Below are 7709 nucleotides of genomic sequence, written 5' to 3'. Positions count from 1 at the left end.
ACTCATAATCCCACCTTGGTGTTTTTAATAGAGACTTTAGTTCAGAATAAGAGAATTGATAATTTGAAGAAGAAATTCAACTTCCAGAACATGTTTTCGGTTGATTGTACGAGGAGGAGTGGTGGTTTGGCTGTTATGTGGAAGTCAAATTGGGACTTGAATGTTGTTAGCTGTTCGGACCATCACATTGAAATGGAAGTGATGGATGCTGGAAGGGGTAGTTGGAGATTAATTGGCTTCTATGGTTTTGCTGATAGAAATAGACATGCTGATTCTTGGGCTCTTCTAAAGTTGGTGTCAGAGGTGTCTATTTTACCTACCTTGTTTATTGGGGATTTCAATTGCATCCTCAAAAGCGAGGAAAAGAAGGGTGGTAATGCTTATCCCTTGTATCTCATGAGGAATTTTGCAGAAGTCATCAAAAATACAGGGTTGAGCGAAGTTCATATGCAAGGTGGCTGTTTTACTTGGGATCGAAGTCGTGGAACTGCAGGTTGGATTAGGAAAAAGCTGGATCGTGGTTTTGCAACGGTAAGGTGGTTTGAACGCTTTCCTGGGGCGTGTATTTCGGTTCTTATCTCCACTTATTCGGACCATTCACATTTGCTTCTTGAATTTGAGATTAGACCACACCGTGCTTTTCACAAGCGGTTCAGGTTTGAACAAGCTTGGCTGTGCGAAGCGGGGTTTACTGATTTTGTGCGCGGACATTGGGCTGCTGGAGGGGCAACTTCGGTGTTGGCAAAATTATCCACCTGCTCTGATGCTATAGATAAGTGGGGTCGAAATCTTAAAGCAAGGTTTTCTGGCAAGATTCAGAATTGTGAGAAGCAGTTAAAGAAACTTAATGAGAAAACTGACGGCTTATCAGTTAAACGGTTCGAAGCTGTACGAAGAAATCTGGATTATTGGCTCGAAGTAGAGGAGAAATTTTGGAAGCAACGTGCGAAGAATTTCTGGTTGGAGGATGGCGATAGAAATACGCGTTTTTTCCATGCTTCTGTTAGGAGCCGGAAGACTAGAAACCGTATTACAAATTTGATCAACGATGAGGGGTTGGAAACGACCGATATTGCGGGAATTGAGCAAATTGTTATCTCTTATTTTACCAAACTATTCCAACCTTCACATGTCGCTGATTACCAGGCTGTCAGTATCTTGCCTCGTGTTGTGACGGATGACATGAATCAAGCTTTAACTGCTCCTTTTATCTTTGAGGAATTCAAGTCTGCGGTTTTCTCTATGCAACCGAATAAATCGCCAGGGCCGGACGGATTAAATCCCGGGTTTTTCCAGCACTTTTGGCCTTTCATTGGGCATGAGATTTTCCTAGCTTGTAAAGAATGGCTTGAGAAAAAAGAGTTCCTTGCTCATTTTAATGATTCAATCATTGTGTTAATTCCTAAGTGTGAGAATCCAAAGCTGATGACTGAATTAAGACCAATCGCCCTCTGTAATGTTCTTTACAAGATTATGGCAAAAGTATTGGCTAATAGACTCAAAATTTGCCTTCCAAACATCATTTCTGAGAACCAATCGGCGTTTGTTCCGGGGAGGTCTCTTGTTGACAATGTTATTATTGCTTTCGAATCCCTACACTACATGAAGAGGAAGAATAGGGGCAGGAGTGGTGAAGTTGCTCTTAAAATTGATATCAGTAAGGCATACGATAGGGTCGATTGGGGATTCCTTAAAGTTGTTATGCAGCAGATGGGGTTTCATGAGGATTGGGTTGACTGGATGATGCTTTGTGTGACTACTGTTTCTTACTCTGTTTCTGTGAATGGCCCTCTAAATGGTCTGATTGTGCCTGGGAGAGCCTTGAGACAAGGGGATCCGTTATCTCCCTATCTTTTCTTATTATGTGTGGAGGTATTATCACAACTTATTCAGAAAGCCGAGGCTAACGGGGAGATCAATGGTTGCCGGATCTGTAGAGGAGCTCCCAAAGTGTCCCACTTGTTGTTTGCAGATGATAGTCTCTTATTTTTTGGGGCTGATTTGAGTGAAGCTCAAAAAGTGGTGGACATTCTGAATCAATATGAGAGGGCTTCTGGGCAAGCAATTAATCTGTCAAAATCAGGTATATTTTTTAGCCCGAATGTCAACAGCGATTTGCGGGAAGCTATTTGCGACAAACTTCATGTCTATTCTGAGCTGGATACTGGTAGATATTTAGGCTTACCTTCTCTAATTGGGAAGTCTAAAAAGGCTATCTTTGGGTTTATTAAGGAGAGAATGCGGAAAAAATTCAATTCTTGGAGCATGAAATTTTTAACCTCTGCAGGAAAGGGCGTACTGCTGCGTTCTGTAGCACAAGCTTTACCTACTTTTTGCATGAGTGTCTTTCTTCTATCCAAATCGACTTGTGAAGAGTTGGAGAAAATGATGAACTCATATTGGTGGGGTACGAAAGAAAATGGCGTGAAAAACATTCACTGGTGTAGATGGCAGAAATTAAGTTCATCAAAGGAGAAGGGTGGCTTAGGATATAAAGATCTACATGAGTATAATATATCTTTACTGGGTAAGCAGGGTTGGAAGATACTAAATCAGCCCGATGCATTGGTAAGCCGTATTCTGAAAGCAAGGTATTTCCCTCATGGTGTTTTTCTAAATGTTGATCTTGGGTCTAATCTTAGCCATATTTGGCGTAGCATCTGGTGTTCAATTGATATGTTGAGAAAGGGGCTTAGATGGCGTATCAGGTCGGGTGATCAAGTCAAAATTTGGACTGATCCGTGGTTGTTACGGGATGAGGACTTTCGGGTAAGGTCAAATGTTGTGAGTGGAAGGGAGGAGGCTAAAGTCTGTGATCTGTGGATATCAGGAAGTAAAATTTGGGATAGGGGGAAAGTTCTGAACTGGTTTTCCAAGGAGGAAGCGGATCTGATCCTTAGCATAAGTACTTCAATGTTTAATTTTGAAGATAAAATGATTTGGCATTTCACAAAGAATGGACTATACACATCGAAGTCTGGGTATCATATCCTGATGAATAGTCGGTCTGAACAAGAAGCGAGGTACGATTGGAAGAAGTTATGGAACTTGGATCTCCCTCCAAAGCTGCTAATGTTCTTATGGAGATTGTGTAATAACTGGATTCCTACGAAGTATCGTTTATTTGAAAGACATTTAGACTTACCTTTGAATTGTACTCTTTGTGATGGGGAAGTTGAATTTGGTTGGCATCTCTTTGTGGAGTGCTCGTTTGCTAAAGATTGTTGGAGTGCGGCTAACCTTATTCCACCGGAAGGAGAGTGGAATCGGATTGATGAATGGTTTTTTGATATTATCAGAACAGAGCCAGCAGATCTGGTATGCAGGAAGGCGGTGCTTTTGTGGACGATTTGGGGTCTGAGAAACCAGATGGTATGGAATCAAAAAACGGATTTAGTTGTTCGTGCTGTTAAGAAAGAATTGAATTTTGTAGCAGAGTGGCGTGCTGCACGGCTAAGATGTGGAAGTGACAGAACGAGTGGATCGGGACTAAATCGGCCTTATGTGCGGTGGAAGAGACCGGAAGTGGGTTTTGTTAAATGTAACTTGGACGCCGCCACCTTCACTGCGTCTGGCCGAAGCGGTTCTGGGGCAATTATTCGGAACAGCGATGGTGAGGGTATTACATGGATGAGTACCTGGATCGATGGAATTCTTAATCCAAAAATTGCCGAAGCAATTGCTCTCCGGAATTCAGTTCAATGGGTAACTTCGTTGGGGCTATCTCATGTTATATTTGAAGTGGATGCAAAGCAAGTTGATGATGCATTTAATTCGGATACAATTGATATCTCGGAGTTTGGTACTATAATTCAAGATTGTCGAAAGCTAATTTCTCAAATTTCTGATCATTGTGTTGTCTTTGTACCTAGATTAGCGAATGATGCGGCCCATGCTATTGCACGGCTGGCATGTTCCAATGCTAGTCTTTTTTCTAGTTCTGTTATTCTAAACTGGTTAACAGATATTCTTTGTAAGGATCAATTTTTTTCAAGCCAGTAATAATATGAGATTTCTTTTCAAAAAAAATAACCAAATTCAAATTTTGTGTTTATATGTAGGTATATAACTCGCTATCAAATGCTGAACATTAAAAAAAGATATGGCAATATAATTTATTCTAAATATATTTACTTTTTATGACTTATACTGATAGTGAATATATATAAAATATTAAAATTAAATTAGTACAAAAAGGGTTAGAGTACAAACACAAAGTTGAAAATGTGTTTTGGGTGAGGAAGACAAATAACAAAATTAATTATTGTATATTCAATTAATTTAGATGCCTTTTGATTTCTTTCCATTTAGTTGGAAGAAAACGTAATGCATAAAAGGAAAGTTTAGTCAATAATATTGACATCTTTACCATTCCCAATCAAAGATATCATAAGTTTAGTCATAATGGCGGCTGTTTAGTAGAGTATATAACTCCTATGCTAACCCATGTTCACAAACCTATCTTACCTTTTATTACTCGGTTTAAGACATGTCACACACTTTTTTAGTGAAATTTTTAAAATTCAAACTCGAATTTTTTAACTTAAATAAATATTGATTGCCTCTATAATGGTGATCCACACGAATGTTAAATAGAAAGCCCGAATACAAAAAATGTGATTTTCGGTTGAGTAATTAAGAGAGAGTAATTAGAGAACACGTCGTCTAGTTTTCTCACTATATTGGCCGTAGAATAACTAATTATTCTTAACTTTAATATACACAGTTAAACCTTTATAAATTAATACACGATAAATTAATAACTTCTTTAAAATAATAATTTCTTCTGGTCTCGACTTGGGCTAGATCACTAATTTTATACTCGATAAATTAATATCTCTATAAATTAATAAAATTTCATAGTCCCAACATTATTAATTTATAAAGATTATATATATATATATATATATATGGTAGAGGCTATCCTTACTTTGTTTTTAACATGAGGATTATAATTGACTTAATTAATTTATAAATAATTATAATCTAAATTACAACTAAACTATAAATCAATTAACCAATTTAAACCTTAATTTAAATATACAATTTTCGGCCTCATACATCCTCTCTCCTAATGGAACAATTCAACAATTATAATTTTGTTTTTGGTTTTCAATTCATAGTGTGTGACACATTATGTTCTTACCACAACTAGTCGTATACGTTTATTGCAATTCATATAATGCTGAACCAAATAGCAAATTAACACATTAATTTTATCAGAATTAATCCAATTAAATATATAACAGAGTGAGTGCCCCGACCTAAGAAGAAAGCATCTCACTCCCTTAGAAGTCATAAGAAGTCAAATTGATTTTGACCTTTTACCTTTTCTTGAATAGTTGCATTATAATATGATCCTTCATACACTATATCCAAAATGAATCGTGACTATGGAAACTGTCAAGTCACATATACAGAGACATTTGTTTACTTGCTCAGACTAAATTCACTCTGAGCAAATACGTTAAATGAAATCTTCATTTCTACTGTTAATCTACCATCTTGCAAAGGTTTAGAGTAATTCTACCACAAGTGGCTTAGGATATATCGCTCATCTATCGAGAGAGTGATGAATGTCCAATTTATTATACAACTACCTTGTGATTACTTCATGTGATACCCAGAACCAGTTTGAGGCACACCCAAATGGATCGTGTGATAACTGAACCAAAGCATCACACTAGATAATCTAGAATACTCTTGATGATCCTTTGAGTCTGTAGATTAGTTATATTTACTATCATACTGAGATAAAAAAAAATATGTGACATCAGATAGATTTATCCATCATGTTATCTCATGGTGGATCTCCAATGCATATGAACCATTCATACATATCCATACAACTGGCTAAATATCTCCATATATAAATCTTGTAATTTGCTCCCTGTTTCACAAACAGAAAACAATATTACATGCAAGTTTCAACAGCGTTACATCAATCCTATAATATAATTTAAGTTTATTATTATTTAATTATATTCATGAAGCACAATCTCACTTCATCTTGTATGAACACCTTATGATATGATTATAAACTATGTATTTCTTCTATCTCATTAATTATAGAATAAATGATAAAATATTTTTATATAGTCAACTGCTATATCTAACGAATCAAATAATCTAAAATGAATTATTCATTTATTTAACAAAAGTTTCTGAAACTATTGTATTTAGAACACAACATTAGTAGAGTAATATTAACACTAAATAAGGTTTGGAGTAATATATTTTAAGTAACTTAATATATGAAGAACTAAATATAGAATAAACCTATTTATAGATATAAGAGACGATGTTCTAAACAACTAAAAGATTTCAAATATACGTATGAGATAATATGATAAATGAAATTTAATAAACTAATATACAGCTAATTACAGCATAGCTAATCGGGATAAATAGCATATTAAAGCATATTCTTTCGTTAATAGAAAGTTATTCAACTTTACGTTAATAAAAAGTTATTCAACTTTACATTGTCTATTAAAGTCCAAATCAAAGGAAATTTATTAAAAATTAATAAAATGATAATCATAATTTATGGTGATATTTGATATTAAAAAAAGAGTTAAATCATGTAGTTTTACATGTCCATATCAATATTTTGTTAAATTTTTAAATAGATTTTTTTAATTTGTAAAATATAAAGTTGAGAAATTTTTATATCATTTAGTAATATAGTTAATACCCAATATGATATCTATGAATGCTAGTTAATGAAGCATGGATGCATTTTACTCCCAATATGATAAGTGCAATTGGCAGTAAAAAAAAAAAAGTCTCATTAATCAAATATTTAATGGATGAGATTAGTTAGTAAATAAAAAAGAAAAGCATAAGTTCCTAGGAGTAGGAGATGGACAGCAAGCAAGCATGTGATAATTGTCTTGAATGTAGGAGAAATGGTCCACTCCCAATTAATGTGCACCAATCTGACAAATCTCTTATTATATCACACCTAATTGGGTAGCTGAAACCTCTCCATCTCTCATACTTCATAAATCAAACAAAATAATTATTTTTTTAATTATAGAATTGTGTTCTCATAAATAAACATGTCATTTATTTAAACTATTAACTACCTACTTCCACATTTGAAGAACATGTATAGTTGAGTTGAGATGGATCAACCATTTTAGAACAAGCATATTATGGCCTTCTTTCACATGCATAAATGTTATTGGAATCCCACTTTCTATAAAGACAGACATCCCACTCAATTGAGCATGCTCTAATCTACACCAAAATGCATCCCTAACTCCAGTATTTCTTCATAAAATTAAATGTCCTTTTATATTTTGAAAATATTTAATTTTCTTAAAGTGATTTATTAACCTTCTAAAATCCAATGCAAAACAAGAGAGAGATTTAATTGTTCTTCTTCTCCTCCCCTCTCTTTGTATAGATCTTCATTTTTTTTTTAATAATATTCATGGTGGTGGCCGTGCTGGAGGTGCCAACATAGTTGAGATGTTCAGCCGGCTGCCGCGTCCCAATCTTTGATTCAAAAAAAAATATAACTTGCTTAGTTTATGTACATAGTTTCAATAAATCACTAAATGAATATGTCTAAAGTTCATGACCATGACTAAATATTAATGTTTTCTAAGTTGAATTTTTTTTTAACAAATACAATAGATTAGATAGGGTTGTAATCGAACTAAGGGCTCGTCAGAAAATTGATGAGCTCAAACTCATTA

This window comes from Euphorbia lathyris, chromosome 10, assembly GCF_963576675.1.
Source record: "Euphorbia lathyris chromosome 10, ddEupLath1.1, whole genome shotgun sequence".
Classification (NCBI taxonomy): domain Eukaryota; kingdom Viridiplantae; phylum Streptophyta; class Magnoliopsida; order Malpighiales; family Euphorbiaceae; genus Euphorbia; species Euphorbia lathyris.
The sequence above is the reverse complement of the archived record's forward strand: the minus strand, read 5'-3'. Positions refer to the sequence as shown.